The sequence below is a fragment of the Schistocerca gregaria genome, chromosome 1 (genome assembly GCF_023897955.1).
Source record: "Schistocerca gregaria isolate iqSchGreg1 chromosome 1, iqSchGreg1.2, whole genome shotgun sequence".
NCBI lineage: Eukaryota > Metazoa > Arthropoda > Insecta > Orthoptera > Acrididae > Schistocerca > Schistocerca gregaria.
Window position 1 is genome coordinate 310,495,348 of NC_064920.1, and position 14,866 is coordinate 310,510,213.

Below are 14,866 nucleotides of genomic sequence, written 5' to 3' on the forward strand. Positions count from 1 at the left end.
TGTGTACCATTATCAAGTCATGTTTTCCACAATTTGAAAAATATGTTTTCGAGAGAAACACGTTTAGAATTTTCGGTTACATGATATGTAGTTAAGTTAAAATACCTCTAGTCAGCGATCCCTGTATCATGCAGCAATCCTTCCAATCCCAAAGGAGGTCCTCCTCCGTCTCCTTCGTGATGATGATCGTCCTACGGGCCTCTTTGGCAGCTTTTGCCATCCGCTGCTCTGCCCGCTCGATACGCTTTTCATCCGGGTGTTCACATAATTTGTAACAGGGTGGTCTGAGCTCAAGCTCGAACGCGTTCATTATTTAGGCCGTTGTTAAAACCACATGCTGCAATGTTCACTATTTTTTTCCCTCTGCGAATCGTTTTCGGGGGCGCTTTCTCACAAATGGCCATGTAACTCGATAACATAGTTTCTGAAGCACAGTACAATGAAAAAAAAAAACATCCCAGAGCACATTTTAAGCGAAAGAAAGAAAAATAATATTTTGAAATTGTCAAAGAGGGCTACACTATTAATTACTCCTTTTTTAAGCTTGCAGCAACTTTGTTACCTGGTCACACAGTTTGGCACAATGTACTTCGTTGTTCTTTTAATCATGCAAATGTTCCTTTCTTGTATCATCCTCATCATCATCATTTAAGACTGATTATGCCTTTCAGCGTTCAGTCTGGAGCAGAGTCCCCCTTATAAAATTCCTCCACGATCCTCTATTCAGTGCTAACATTGGTGCCTCTTCTGATGTTAAGCCTATTACTTCAAAATCTTTCTTAACCGAGTCCAGGTACCTTCTCCTTGGTCTGCCCCGACTCCTCCTACCCTCTACTGCTGAACCCATGAGTCTTTTGGGTAACCTTGCTTCTGCCATGCGTGTAACATGACCCCACCATCTAAGCCTGATTGCCCTGACTGCTACATCTGTAGAGTTCAGTCCCAATTTTTCTTTGATTTCCTCATTGTGGACACCCTCCTACCTTTGTTCGCATCTACTTGTACCTGCAATCATCCTAGCTACTTTCATACCCGTAACCTGAATCCACCCAGCTTTCGCTCCCATACAACAAAGTTGGTCGAAAGATTGAACGCCTCGCGGGATTAGCCGAAAGGTCTTAGGCGTTGCAGTCATGGTCTGTGCGGCTGGTCCCGGCGGAGGTTCGAGTCCTCCCTCGGGCATGGGTGTGTGTGTTTCTCCTTAGGATAATTTAGGTTAAGTAGTGTGCAAGCTTAGCGACTGATGACCTTAGCAGTTAAGTCTCATAAGATTTCACACACATTTTTTTTCTGAAAGATTGAATGGTGCACAGATAATCTTGGTACTGACTTCCTTCTTGCAGAAGAGAGTAGATCGTAGCTGAGCGCTCACTGCATTAGCTTTGCTACACCTCGCTTCCAGTTCTTTCACTATGTTCCCATCCTGTGAGAATATGCATCCTAAGTACCTGTTTTAAGTTTGTTCCTCCTATTTGGCACTCAATCAGTTTATATCTCTTTCCCACTGACATTACTTTCGTTTTGGAGATGCTAATCTTCATCCCATAGTCCTTACGTTTCTGATCTAGCTCTGAAATATTACTTTGCAAACTTTCAATCGAATCTGCCATCACAACTAAGTCATCCGCATATGCGAGAGTCCTTATTTTTTGTTTACATATCTTAATCTCACCCAGCCAGTCTATTGTTTTCAACATATGATCCATAAATAATATGAACAACAGTGGAGACAGGTTGTAGCCTTGTCTTGCCCCTGAAACTACTCTGAACCATGAACTCAATTTACCGTCAATTCTAACTGCTGCCCGACTATCCACGTAAAGACCTTTAATTGCTTACAAAAGTTTGCCTCCTATTCCATAAACTCATAGAACAGACAATAACTTCCTCCTAGGAACCCGCTCATATGCCTTTTCTATATCTATAAAGCATAGATACAATTCCCTGTTCCACTCGTAATACTTCTCCATTATTTGGCGTAAGCTAAAGACCTGGTCCTGACAACCTCTAAGAGGCCTAAACCCACACTGCAGATGGACACAAAAAAATGTTGTTCGTTCGCAACATTAATCTGTTCATATTTCATTTAGGATCTTGATTTCTCTTCTTTAATAAAATGCCAAGGCACTGTCTTTTTTTATGTCTCTTACAGAATCGAAATTTATCCGCAAAAATTTGTAGTGATCGTTTATTGTGTCCTTTTGCTTGTGATATTTCAAACACATCTGACATTTTCTTGTAGAATCATGCATACATATTTTAGAGTTGTTAAATTCTCATTTGATGACGCTGTGCATATACGAAAGGCAGGACTCTTGTTATTTAAAAATTCGTGTTGTTTTCAGACGATTTGACTGCTGAGACACTGGATGAGGATGCATCTTTGACATTTCGACGAGTAAGGAAGAGATATCGACGATTTTGAAATCGCTGAACTCAAAACAGGGAGGTAAGCAACAGCTTCTTCGTTTGCCTCTTTCTCTCTCTTATTGCAAACATTAACGTCACAATCGTAAGTTTCTAATAGAATATGCGTTTATTAAAACATTCAGTCGCCACTGTGGGGGTGAAAAATCTTTAATTGCATGATGTAATTTGATGGATGTTGAAAGTTTTTATATTTTGAGCCATCATCGATGAATCCGGCTTTCATAGCGTATAGGAAGATTCGGTGTAGAGGAAATGATCCTCTAAATGTACACCTTATGTGACATATCTTTTTATGGAAGCGCGTTGTAGGTAATACTTGTCGTACAATACCTTAATATAATCTTACGTTAACTTATTCCACTTCTGATAAGTTACTGAAAATTTTCAAGCACTCATCACATTGCTTATTTCGTGTATGTTAAAATTTTGCTCAGAAGGTTTCATTTTGTCGTGACGAGGTGCCTGTCGTTACATACATCGTTTATATTCACGCAAATTTGTTTTGGCATTTGTTGTCTTCGGCTTTCTCGAGATACAAAGCATAACAAAGATTTCATTATGATTCCGCATAAATTGACTAGTGCGTAATAGTTAGTATCAGGGGCATATCGCAGAAGATAGTCAGTATGACAAAAGAATAATTTCACTCCTTTGAAAAAGTATCGTGAAGACTGTTGTTTCAGAAGGCTTTTTCTAGAACTAAACTAAACAATACATATATTTCATACAAATTTCCTGCACAGTTTTAATACGCAATAAGCAACCTTTGTGAACGAAGTATTTAATATGGTCATTAACGCCAGTAAATTCTAGTAGTAAGCAAAGTAAGCAGTAAATGAACTACGAGGCCCTAAGCTTAACCGTGAATAACTTCTAACTCTGATATTTGTTCTGCATAAGTTCGCCAGTAGTGTCTTCTGTCTTGTTTTTTGTGCTACGGAGGCTGATACAACGAAAGGCCAGATATGCCAAATGGAAGACACTTCACCATAGATAGGACGATGTTCCATATTCGCTCTACAAGAAACAGACAATTCTGTGACTGTTTCCTTTGTCTCCTGTATCTTGATCCCTTTTATGATATTTCACAGCTGTTACTCCGTGTTTTATGTTGTTTCCCATGCGAAAAAACGTAACTTGGTCACGAAGAAAGCAAATCACATAGCTCGATTGGAACGTTAAATGAAGATAATGATTTATATTACTTCTGCCTGTTTCATTGAGCTTAAAGCTTTGATCACTATACTAGTGTCTCCGTGTTTCGTGTCTTTAGGCTCTATGGAGCAAGGCGATACAGATACTGACATAATGGATCGGCACTCGTCAGGCGTAAAGGTACGAAGCCTGTCCTAGCCATCTAGAATTGAGCTTTCTTTGAATTGCCAGACTGTTGTCTTTTACAGTTACCACGTCCATAGTTACCTAACTGAGTTAAATGTTCCGCGCTTGATAACCGTGAAGTCGACAAGACGTCAAACAGTGCCCTTCCTGAATACTTCCGGCTTCATTTACTTTTTATACATTTCTGGTTAATACCTGGCATGGCGGCCGTAATATTCTGGATATAATTTAACTGCTCCATCACCACTCTTAGCTGCAGTCGTCCTGTTTATAATCTCGTATTTCGTCTGTACTGATGTGAAACAACGAACTGTATTGAGTGTGAAAGATGATCAATATTGTTGCTGATAACTCTCCCGGGTTATATGGCCGTGGTCCCTGAAATACTTCTATTCCTAACGTTTCGTCCAATACTACGTTGGACATCTTCAGAGGTATGGCTGGTCCTGTTGAGTCCTGCCGACTGACCAATATTGTCACTTGGTGAGCACAAACATCCAGAAATTTATCAGCGCAAGAAGAAGGAATACTTCTGAGAAATTGCTTCTGACAGTTGCATGAAACTTTGAAATCTGGTTCAGTGAGGGGGATAAACTCCTGGCAATTGGTGACTTAGTTAAAGATCTAAGGTCAAGAGACTGCAGTTCAAAATACTTAGGAAGAGAAGTGCCACACCTTGGGTCTGGTGCGACGATCTACTTTTGTCATTGTAGGAGGAAGTAAATGAAGTTGTCAGTTTCATTATACGTGACCTTCCGCTTGAATAGTCACAATTTTTCGAAGGTAAGAAATTGTTGCTAGTGACGCTAGGGCACCATAGAGTGGGTATCTGATTGGTTTCGAAGATAAAAACTAAATCTTTTCAAAACCAAAGACTGACAGTCTGTGGCCATTTTTTTAATTAATTAATTTATTTATTTTCTTCAAACCATATTAGTAGAGGAAGTATTTTCCGTGTCATACCTGTTGAGGAAATGTCGTGTACGATATCCGATTTTTAGGATCACAACACATTTTTTTCTTTTTTCAAGTCATCAGACCCCTGACTGGATCAATGTGGCCCGCCAGGAGGTCCTCTCCTGTGGCAACATTTTCACCTCAGAGTAGCACTCGCACCCTACGTCCTAAATTATTTGTTGATGTATTCCAATCACTGTCTTACTCTACAGTTTTTACACCCCAAGCCCCATCTAGTACCATGAAAGTAGTATGTGTCTCGCACACTGATCAGAATAATATTTCATTAAAACTGCAATAATTACTATGTCACAAACGTGGTGCGCATCATTTTTGTACTTTAGGAGGTAAGTTAGGCGTTACACAACAAATACCATCGGATAAAAAGTTACATTGTTCTTCCATTTAAGGTGGCTGAGCTGCTCATGTCTTTCGCCCCTCCAGACGCTAATAGGGCCATCGCAAGCAAGAGTTTAAAAAACAACTGTCAGTACAACGATTCGAGGACAGTGAATAAGCGATAATGTAGATACATAGATGAACGATCTCTCAGGTCGCAGAATTACATCGCTGAGGGTTGTAAAGCCTGTTCCATTAAACGAAACTTCCTGGCAGATTAAAACTGTGTGCCCGACCGAGACTCGAACTCGGGACCTTTGCCTTTCGCGGGCAAGTGCTCTACCATCTGAGCTACCGAAGCACGACTCATGCCCGGTACTCACAGCTTTACTTCTGCCAGTATCCGTCTCCTACCTTCCAAACTTTACAGAAGCTCTCCTGCGAACCTTGCAGAACTAGCACTCCTGAAAGAAAGGATATTGTGGAGACATGGCTTAGCCGGCTGTGGCTAAGCCATGTCTCCACAATATCCTTTCTTTCAGGAGTGCTAGTTCTGCAAGGTTCGCAGGAGAGCTTCTGTAAAGTTTGGAAGGTAGGAGACGGATACTGGCAGAAGTAAAGCTGTGAGTACCGGGCGTGAGTCGTGCTTCGGTAGCTCAGATGGTAGAGCACTTGCCCGCGAAAGGCAAAGGTCCCGAGTTCGAGTCTCGGTCGGGCACACAGTTTTAATCTGCCAGGAAGTTTCATATCAGCGCACACTCCGCTGCAGAGTGAAAATCTCATTCTGGAAACATCCTGTTCCATTACTTTGAAAGTCCATGCAACGACAATCGGAGAGAACTGGTGTTGAGTTGCCTGAATTAGAAATTACTACAAAATTACTCAATGTCTTACTTTCTCCTTCTACAACTGTGTCTTGTATGTTTGATATACTTGTCATAGATATTAGCTTCATACTGCTGTGAACTTCGCTGCACGTGTAGAGAGACTAATGTTCGCGAGATGATAGATCTGCGTGGAATACAGGTATGTGCTGACCGGTATTTAGAGTCTGTATCGGAGTGAGTAATGGTTGGAGGGTAAGGCAGGATACGGTAAGAGGAGAACGCCATCAGCAGAGTAAGCTATAAGTGGCGTGCCAAATAGCCACTGGAAAGTGAGCGGCCTGGTCGTTAGCATCCAAGGGCAGCGGTTGCCGGCTTCCGTGGCGTGCGGCTGTGTGCGGGGCTTTCTCTAGGGACGGCCGGCAAACACAGTCCCGGCCCGGATATCCTCCAGAGCTCTCCCGAATTCGTTACTCGAAACTTTGGCGGAAACGCCTTCTGCGTGCTTGCGTGCGTGCGTCAATAAACACCGAGCGCGGCCACATCTCGTAAATTCACTCAGCAGCTACGGCCACTGCATGAGGCAGTTGGGAGATACAAAGCAAAAAGTCCAATAACACAAGACCACACAACTGTTGCTTCACTAGATTGCTGCGGGAATATTTTACGACCAGATTGAAACCGGACTTTTGCTGATGTTAAAATAATTATGGGAGTTAGCAGATCAAACAAATTCAGAAGATAAAGCTAATTCTCAACAATAAAGACTCTGGCGATATCATTATACTGTCGTAGAATCCTTTTCAATCTTCAGCCTCTCCTAGGTCGTTCGGATTAAAACGAAATGCACCGCGAACTCAAACTTGACCGACAAATTGTTAGTCCATGAGTGCTTTGGTAGAAGGGTACTTCGTCTCCGGTGCTTGTCACAGAGTAATAGCAATTCGACCCCCCATTTATCTTTGTATTTTTGTAATATCTGTATTATACTGTATTTGCACAACAGTGAAAATTCGATGACATGCGGTGTACGTCTTGTTTGGTAACAAGCTTGTTCCATTGATTCACGATACTTGCTGCTGGCCACAGTAACGCACATTTCATTTTTCACCCGCAAGCATGCATTGAGTACTATTCGCTTGTGACTCGGGTTTCTTTCCCCGGCGGTGTTAGTTGCACCTTTACAGTGACACATGTATGAGCAAAATGTATAGGCTTACTGATGAAGCACTGGCCGAGATGTGTGTACTATTCAGTCAACATAATACGGCACATCGAAGCTATGCTGAATTGCAAACACGGCAACCACATCACAGTACTTTTGCCTCTATACAAAGGCACATTGGAGAAACAGGATCATTGCATTACAGTTATTACGACTTTGTTACTGTAGTCTACAGTTCGAAGAATGGTATGAAGTATATCTTCACTTTAACCGAGTCGTTTCATAGCTGCATAACAACGCCACCTGCTCTGACCAAGGCTCACAATTCCTTCCCGTATCCAATTAATTTTTCCTTAATGCCCCAGGATGTGTCCAATCAACGGGATCCTTCTTGCAGTCAATCTGTGCAATAAATTTCTTTTTGTCTCGATTTTATTCACTGCGTTATCATTAGACAATCTGTCTACTTTATCTTCAGTATTCTTCCAAAGCACCAAATTCAAAAGCTTCTATTCTCTTTTTATTGTAATGTATTCCATACACATTTCAGATCCTTATAAGTAAACACTGCTGGCAAATACTTTCGGAAAATATGTCCTAACACTTAAATTTGTGGTGAACACATGGTGTGTCGTGGCGCGATCACTCTGCTTTTAAAATAATTGAAAAGCCACGATCGCTTCAATCGTTTATTGGATGACCGGTTTCAGCACTCTGAAGGTGCCATCATCAGATATGTGAAGGTATAACATAACAGGTTTGAGGGAGGGCTCACATGAGTTAACTATATACACTCCTGGAAATTGAAATAAGAACGCCGTGAATTCATTGTCCCAGGAAGGGGAAACTTTATTGACACATTGCTGGGGTCAGATACATCACATGATCACACTGACAGAACCACAGGCCCGTAGACACAGGCAACAGAGCATGCACAATGTCGGCACTAGTACAGGGTATATCCACCTTTCGCAGCAATGCAGGCTGCTATTCTCCCATGGAGACGATCGTAGAGATGCCATTCCCACCTGGCGCCTCAGTTGGACCATCGTTCGTGCTGGACGTGCAGACCGCGTGAGACGACGCTTCATCCAGTCCCAAACATGCTCAATGGGGGACAGATCCGGAGATCTTGCTGGCCAGGGTAGTTGACTTACACCTTCTAGAGCACGTTGGGTGGCACGGAATACATGTGGACGTGCATTGTCCTGTTGGAAGAGGAAGTTCCCTTTCCGGTCTAGGAATGGTAGAACGATGGGTTCGATGACGGTTTGGATGTACCGTGCACTATTCAGTGTCCCCTCGACGATCACCAGAGGTGCACGGCAAGTGTAGTAGATCGCTCCCCACACCATGATGCCGGGTGTTGGCCCTGTGTGCCTCGGTCGTATGCAGTTCTGATTGTGGCGCTCACCTGCACGGCGCCAAACACGCATACGACCATCATTGGCACCAAGGCAGAAGCGACTCTCATCGCTGAAGACGACACGTCTCCATTCGTCCCTCCATTCACGCCTGTCGCGACACCACTGAAGGCGGGCTGCACGATGTTGGGGCGTGAGCGGTAGACGGCCTAACGGTGTGCGGGACCGTAGCCCAGCTTCATGGAGACGGTTGCGAATGGTCCTCGCCGATACCCTAGGAGCACAGTGTCCCTAATTTGCTGGGAAGTGGCGGTGCGGTCCCCTACGGCACTGCGTAGGATCCTACGGTCTTGGCGTGCATCCGTGCGTCGCTGCGGTCCGGTCCCAGGTCGACGGGCACGTGCACCTTCCGCCGACCACTGGCGACAACATCGATGTACTGTGGAGACCTCACGCCCCACGTGTTGAGCAATTCGGCGGTGCGTCCACCCGGCCTCCCGCATGCCCACTATACGCCCTCGCTCAAAGTCCGTCAACTGCACATACGGTTCACGTCCACGCTGTCACGGCATGCTAACAGTGTTAAAGACTGCGATGGAGCTCCGTATGCCACGGCAAACTGGCTGACACTGACGGCGGCGGTGCACAAATGCTGCGCAGCTAGCTCCATTCGACGGCCAACACCGCGGTTCCTGGTGTGTCCGCTGTGCCGTGCGTGTGATCATTGCTTGTACAGCCCTCTCGCAGTGTCCAGAGCAAGTATGGTGGGTGTGACACACCGGTGTCAATGTGTTCTTTTTTCCATTTCCAGGAGTGTATGTCCATATGGTTTTATAAATGTTAATTATAACATTACAATTATTACAGAACCACATACCTGAAACCTGGATTAACATTTATAAAAGCCCTCCCTCAAACCTGTTGTGTTATATCTTCACAGATCTGATGATGGCACCTTCAGAGTGCTGAAACCGGTCATGTAATAAACGATTGAAGCGATAGTGGCTTTTAAATTATTTTGAAAACTTAAATTTGTTTTCAGTAGTAATATATTTCTTTTCTTGGAGACCTATGTTTCTTTCTATTGACGGTCAACATTTTATATATCCTTTGTTTCTGTCGTCGTCACTTATTTTGCTGCCCAAAGGCAAAACTTGTTTACTTTTTTCAGCGCCTCACATAATTAATTCAACCACTCAACGCTGCCATTATTTTACTTACACATTATAACCTCTTTTGGAGACATTATCCATTCCTTTCAGGTAGTGTTCCCAAATGCTTTACCGCAAATGACATAATTCCCTTCCTAAATCTCTTCTTACTTTTCCTTTTCCGCATGCAGAATGTACAGAGTAAAGAACATGAGAGATGGACTACAAAAATCCCTTTGTCCATTTTATTGCTGAAAGAACAAAATTTAAAAATCCGAGAAAGGAAAGAGGTCTTTTAAATGAAGTATCATATAATTCCAGAGCTGAAAGTTAACGTCTACGTGCGTAAAGTAAAATAAAGCAGTGTGGTATGAATACCTGAGAGACCCAGAAGGGCAGGTTAACCGCCTAATTGGAAAGGTCTTTTCGATCACCAGCGTTTGCAGGCATCTTTCCTTCGCGGCGTATGAGAGCTGTGTGCGTAAGTATATCTGTTCACAGTAGGTGACTGTAGTGAATGTATGGTAGTGTAGTATCATGTTCGTGCTGGAGGTGACGAAAGAAGGGAGAGGTGAAAGCCGGTAGCGGAACATAGCCTACTCCTCTCAAAGACCACAAGGGGTCCGTCGAGCTTAACGTCACCATCCGATGGGCGGATCACCAACAGCGTCGCATGCCCTCACTTCATGAGGCTCTGTGGAGAGGTTTGGAATTTAATCCAGGACAGTGGTTCAAGGCATGACAATTAGAGACTTTGTGTCAGCAACCCTCCTGTCCCCTCTGCCGTCAAGGGAGGTTTGTCAACGGCGAGCGTACCCGGATGGTCGCCTGTTCTAGTAGTGGCCACACGCAACCGTACTTAACTTCGCTGATCCGACGGAAACCTCGGAACCGCCGCTAAGTAAACGTACTTGAATACTTCAAATATTGTCCTCTATTCTAATCGGAAGCTGCCTAATTATATGAGCATTTAAACTCGATACGTAAAATGTTTAATATGCGAGGGTAATCCCAAAAGAAGGTCTCCTATTTGTTTTATAAGTACAGAACTCTGATTGAGTGACAGTTGGTCACACTGTTATGAAGAGTTCTTCACGCGCTGTGTGTAAACATGCGCACGGCGCGCTGAGGCGCTCAGTCGTGCCTTGGCAGCCGTTGAGAATGGAGCTCCAGTTGGATGTTACCGCCAAGTGCGAATTGCGTGCAGTTATTCGGTTTTTTGAACGCAAAGTTCACTGCGCCGATTGAAATCCATCGCTGATTGACGGAAGTGTATGATGAGTTGTGCATGGATGTCAAAAATGTTCGTAAGTGGTGTAGAGAGTTTGCAGCTGGTCAGACCTAAATTCACGACGAACGAAGGAGCGGGAGACCATCAACCTCTGAGGAGACAGTGTTGAAGGTTGAGCAAAGCATGTGTGAAGATCGGAGGATCACCCTGTATGATCTCTGCACATTGGTTCTTGAGGTTTTCCGAAGCACCGCTCACAGAATTTTAACGGGAACATTGAACTACCGGAAGATGTGCGCCAGATGGATGCCACGTATGCTGACTGAGGACCACATGCGGCAACAAGCTGATGCTTCCCGCTCATTTCTTCACCGCCTTGCAGCCGAACAGGACAACTTTCTGGACTCAGTTGCCACGGGTGACGAAACCTGGGTATACCACTTTACACCTGAGACCAAGCAACAATCACGCCAGTGGCGGCATCCTTCTTCGCTAAAGCCGCGGAAATTGAAAGAAACATAATTTTCCGGTAAAGTCATGACAACCGTTTCTTGAGATCGGAAAGGGATTTGTTGGTCGACTTTATGCCCACTGGGACCACAGTTAACGCTGACAGGTACTGTGAGACTCAGAAAAAATTCAAACGGGCAATTCAGGACCGGAGAAGAAAAATGTTGAGCAAGGGCTTACACATTCTCCATGACAACGCTCGCCCACACATCGCTCGGCAAACCATCGCTCTCCTGCAACAGTTTCAGTGGAACATAATCACCCACCCACCCTATAGTCCTGACTTGGCACCCAGTGACTACCACCTGTTCCCTGGGTTAAAAGAACATTTTGCTGGAAAGTGATGCAGTTCCGACGACGAGGTGAAAGAACAGGTTCATAACTTTCTGAACAGCATGGTAGCGAGCTGGTATGACATGGGCATACAAAAACTGCCTCAGCGTCTACGAAAATGCATAGACAGAAATGGTGATTATGTCGAAAAATAGCTAAATGTTTAAGCTGTAAATTGATGTAAACCATTGTAGAAATAAACAGTTCCACGTTCTTATTAAAAAAAGAGATCTTACTTTTGGGATTACCCTCGTACTTATGATATGATTTACAGCTATTACGCTATTACGGTTGCTAAGGAACGGAATTCGTGGCGGGCCGCATCAAACCAGTCAGTAGACTGATGACAAAAAAAAGAAGGAATGAACACTGTAGCACTGAATATTCTCTCAAGCATTACTATAATCTGCTAGGTGTTACAAGACTTCGAGAGTTTCAAATAATATAGCGCCAGAATCGGGGGGCCAATCAGTCTTCAGTCTGTTCTAGGATTCTTGTCTTTTTTCAACTCAGCCAATGATATTTAAGAAATTCCAAGTTGTACATTACCTCTTAATCCACGGTAACAGTAGGTTCTCCTATAGCTGACTGAGTAACTCATTTCAAAGTTCGCAAAATTGGCAAGGCCATATCACATAGTAAACCACTGGGCTGTTCGTGTCTGTGCTGTTTGGACTGAAGATAGCTTACTGTTTAAAAGTAGCAACTGCTTACAGCTTGCACTGCTTGATTGCTGCCTTTGCATTTTGTCGTGACAGCCAACATAAATTGTAAGTAGGCTGTTTAGGTTTTTTATGTTGGTAACGCCACGTAGCGCTCTGTATGAAAATCACTAACTGTGCTGGTCACTGCCCAAATCAATTTGTAAAATGTTTTTGGGGAGCATGGGGGCTAAGCAAATAGGCTGTTTAGGTTTTTATGTTGATAATGCCACGTAGCGCTCTGTATGAAAATCACTGGCTGTGCTGTGTGCAGTCTGTGGCTAGTTTGCATTGTTGTCTGCCATTGTAGTGTTGGGCAGCTGGATGTTAACAGCGCGTAACGTTGCGCAGTTGGAGGTGAGCCGCCAGCAGTGGTGGATGTGGGGAGAGAAATGGCGGAGTTTTGAAATTTGAAAGACTGGATGTCATGAACTGCTATATATATTATGACTTTTGAACGCTATGAAGGTAAATACATTGTTTGTTCTCTATCAAAATCTTTCATTTACTAACTATGCCTATCAGAAGTTAGTGCCTGCAGTAGTTTTAACCTTTTATTTAGCTGGCAGTAGTGGCGCTCGCTGTGTTGCAGTCGTTCGAGTAACGAAGATTCTTGGTGAGGTAAGTGATTTGTGAAAGGTATAGGTTAATGTTAGTCAGGGCCATTCATTTGTAGGGATTTTTGAAAGTCAGATTGCATTGCGCTAAAAATATTGTGTCAGTTTAGTGTTGATCAGAATAGGTAATGAGCGAAATGTCTGAGTACGTTCAGTTCTGCTCAGCTGTTTGAAAACCAAATAATGTAAGGGGTTTATCAGTACAGTAAGTCATTAATTTTTCTAAGGGGATGTTTAAAAATGAGCTACTTCGCAGCTGGAACCAGTGGGTTTGGGTGCGGCGCGAGGAAGGGCGCTGCAGTGCGATATCGAACGCAGGATGCCTTCCTTTCTCTGTTCCGTTAGTCCGGAAAGCAGGCCTACGCCGCTCATAAACACAGGCCCGCATTCCCCTGACCAGCCTAACAGAGCAATAAAAGCCACTAACGGCCGAGCCGGCGCCCGGTCATGGCCTTGTTTTTGTTCTAAAGCGTTTAACGTCAGTTTCGAACAGATAAAAAAACACTATCATGCGTTTTTTCCTTCCTCCGTTCCTCCAATATTCATTTATATTTCCGACGCCGCTATAGGATGTATGAAGCTTATTCAATAAAAAATAGCAGTAATTATTATTCTTTGTGCCCACCTAGAAATCGCCTTTGAATTTATAGAGCTGTTCTTTTCTACTTTTCCTCCCAACAGCTCTTGATCCATTCGCAGAGTTTCTTTTTCTATTCTGATATCCTTCCTGTCGAAGAGGCTGCTAACCGTGTTTGTGACTGTTAATTTTGGCTCGAAATTGTGTTTGATCTTGAATGATTTCTTCTTGTACGTCAATATCTTTGATTTTTCTCTAATATCCAGGATATACAATCTAGACTGGCAATAGCAAGGAAAGCGTTTCTGAAGAAGAGAAATTTGTTAACGTCGAGTATAGATTTTAATGTCAGGAAGGCGTTTCTGAAAGCATTTACGTGGAGTGTAGCCATGCATGGAAGCGAAACGTAGACGATAAATAGTTTAGACAAGAAGAGAATAGAAGCTTTCGAAATTTGCTGAAGGATAGATGGATGTATCACGAAACTAATGAGGAGGTATTGAATAGAATTGGGGAGAAGACAAATTTGTAGCACAACTTGACTAGAAGAAGGGATCGGTTGGTAGGACATGTTCTGAGGCATCAAGGGATCAACAATTTAGTACTGGAAGGTAGCCTGGAGGGTAAGAATCGTAGAGGGAGACCAAGAGATGAATACACTAAGCAGATTCAGAAGGATGTAGGTTGCAGTAGGTACTGGGAGATGAAGAAGCTTGCACAGGATAGAGTAGCATAGAGAGCGGCATCAAACCAGTCTCTGGACTGAAGACCGAAACAACAAAATCCATTTCTTTCCGTTATACATGGACAAAGCTAAGTTCAGAATTTTGGGATGAGCCTGCTCCTATTCATTCCATGTAGACAGCCATAACTTTATGATCATTATTTTCTGATGAATATGCACTTCATTTTCCACAACCTGATAATTTCCTTATATTTCTTCTTCATGTAAATTCCTTTTTCTCATTTTCGATCCAGGACGTTTCTCAGGTTTTTCTTTCTTATTTTTCGATACATTTCCTTTGAAATCTGCCACAAATTATCACAGTTTCAAATTCATAAAGAGTGGTTACGTAATACCGTAAAGCTGTTTTAAAAACGGACTACTTCACAAGGCGCCGGAAGAATATTAAAAAGATAATGAAGGTAGGAGACCGTGCTGGAATAACACTTGCAGGAAACAAAGGAGAAGTTATTTCTGGCGTCGAGCTGAACGCTTCTCACGCCTCTGAGCGTTCTCTTCCGCCTCGCGTAGCTATTAGACAGAGTGTTACGGTGAGAATCTGAACTGCGTAATGAAAAAAGTCTGCTTCCTAAGAATACGTT

The 14,866-nt window shown here is 43.3% G+C and overlaps 1 protein-coding gene across 2 annotated transcripts in view; it reads left to right on the forward strand.

The window, feature by feature from the left end:
- The window catches only part of LOC126343123 (serine proteinase stubble), a 746,947-nt gene that overhangs the window by 95,984 nt on the left and 636,097 nt on the right, over positions 1-14,866 (forward strand). For both annotated transcript variants that reach the window (XM_050001914.1, XM_050001915.1), the window contains exon 2: positions 2,346-2,449. The gene's annotated coding sequence lies outside the window, so the exon portion shown is untranslated. The remainder of the gene's footprint in view (positions 1-2,345; positions 2,450-14,866) is intronic.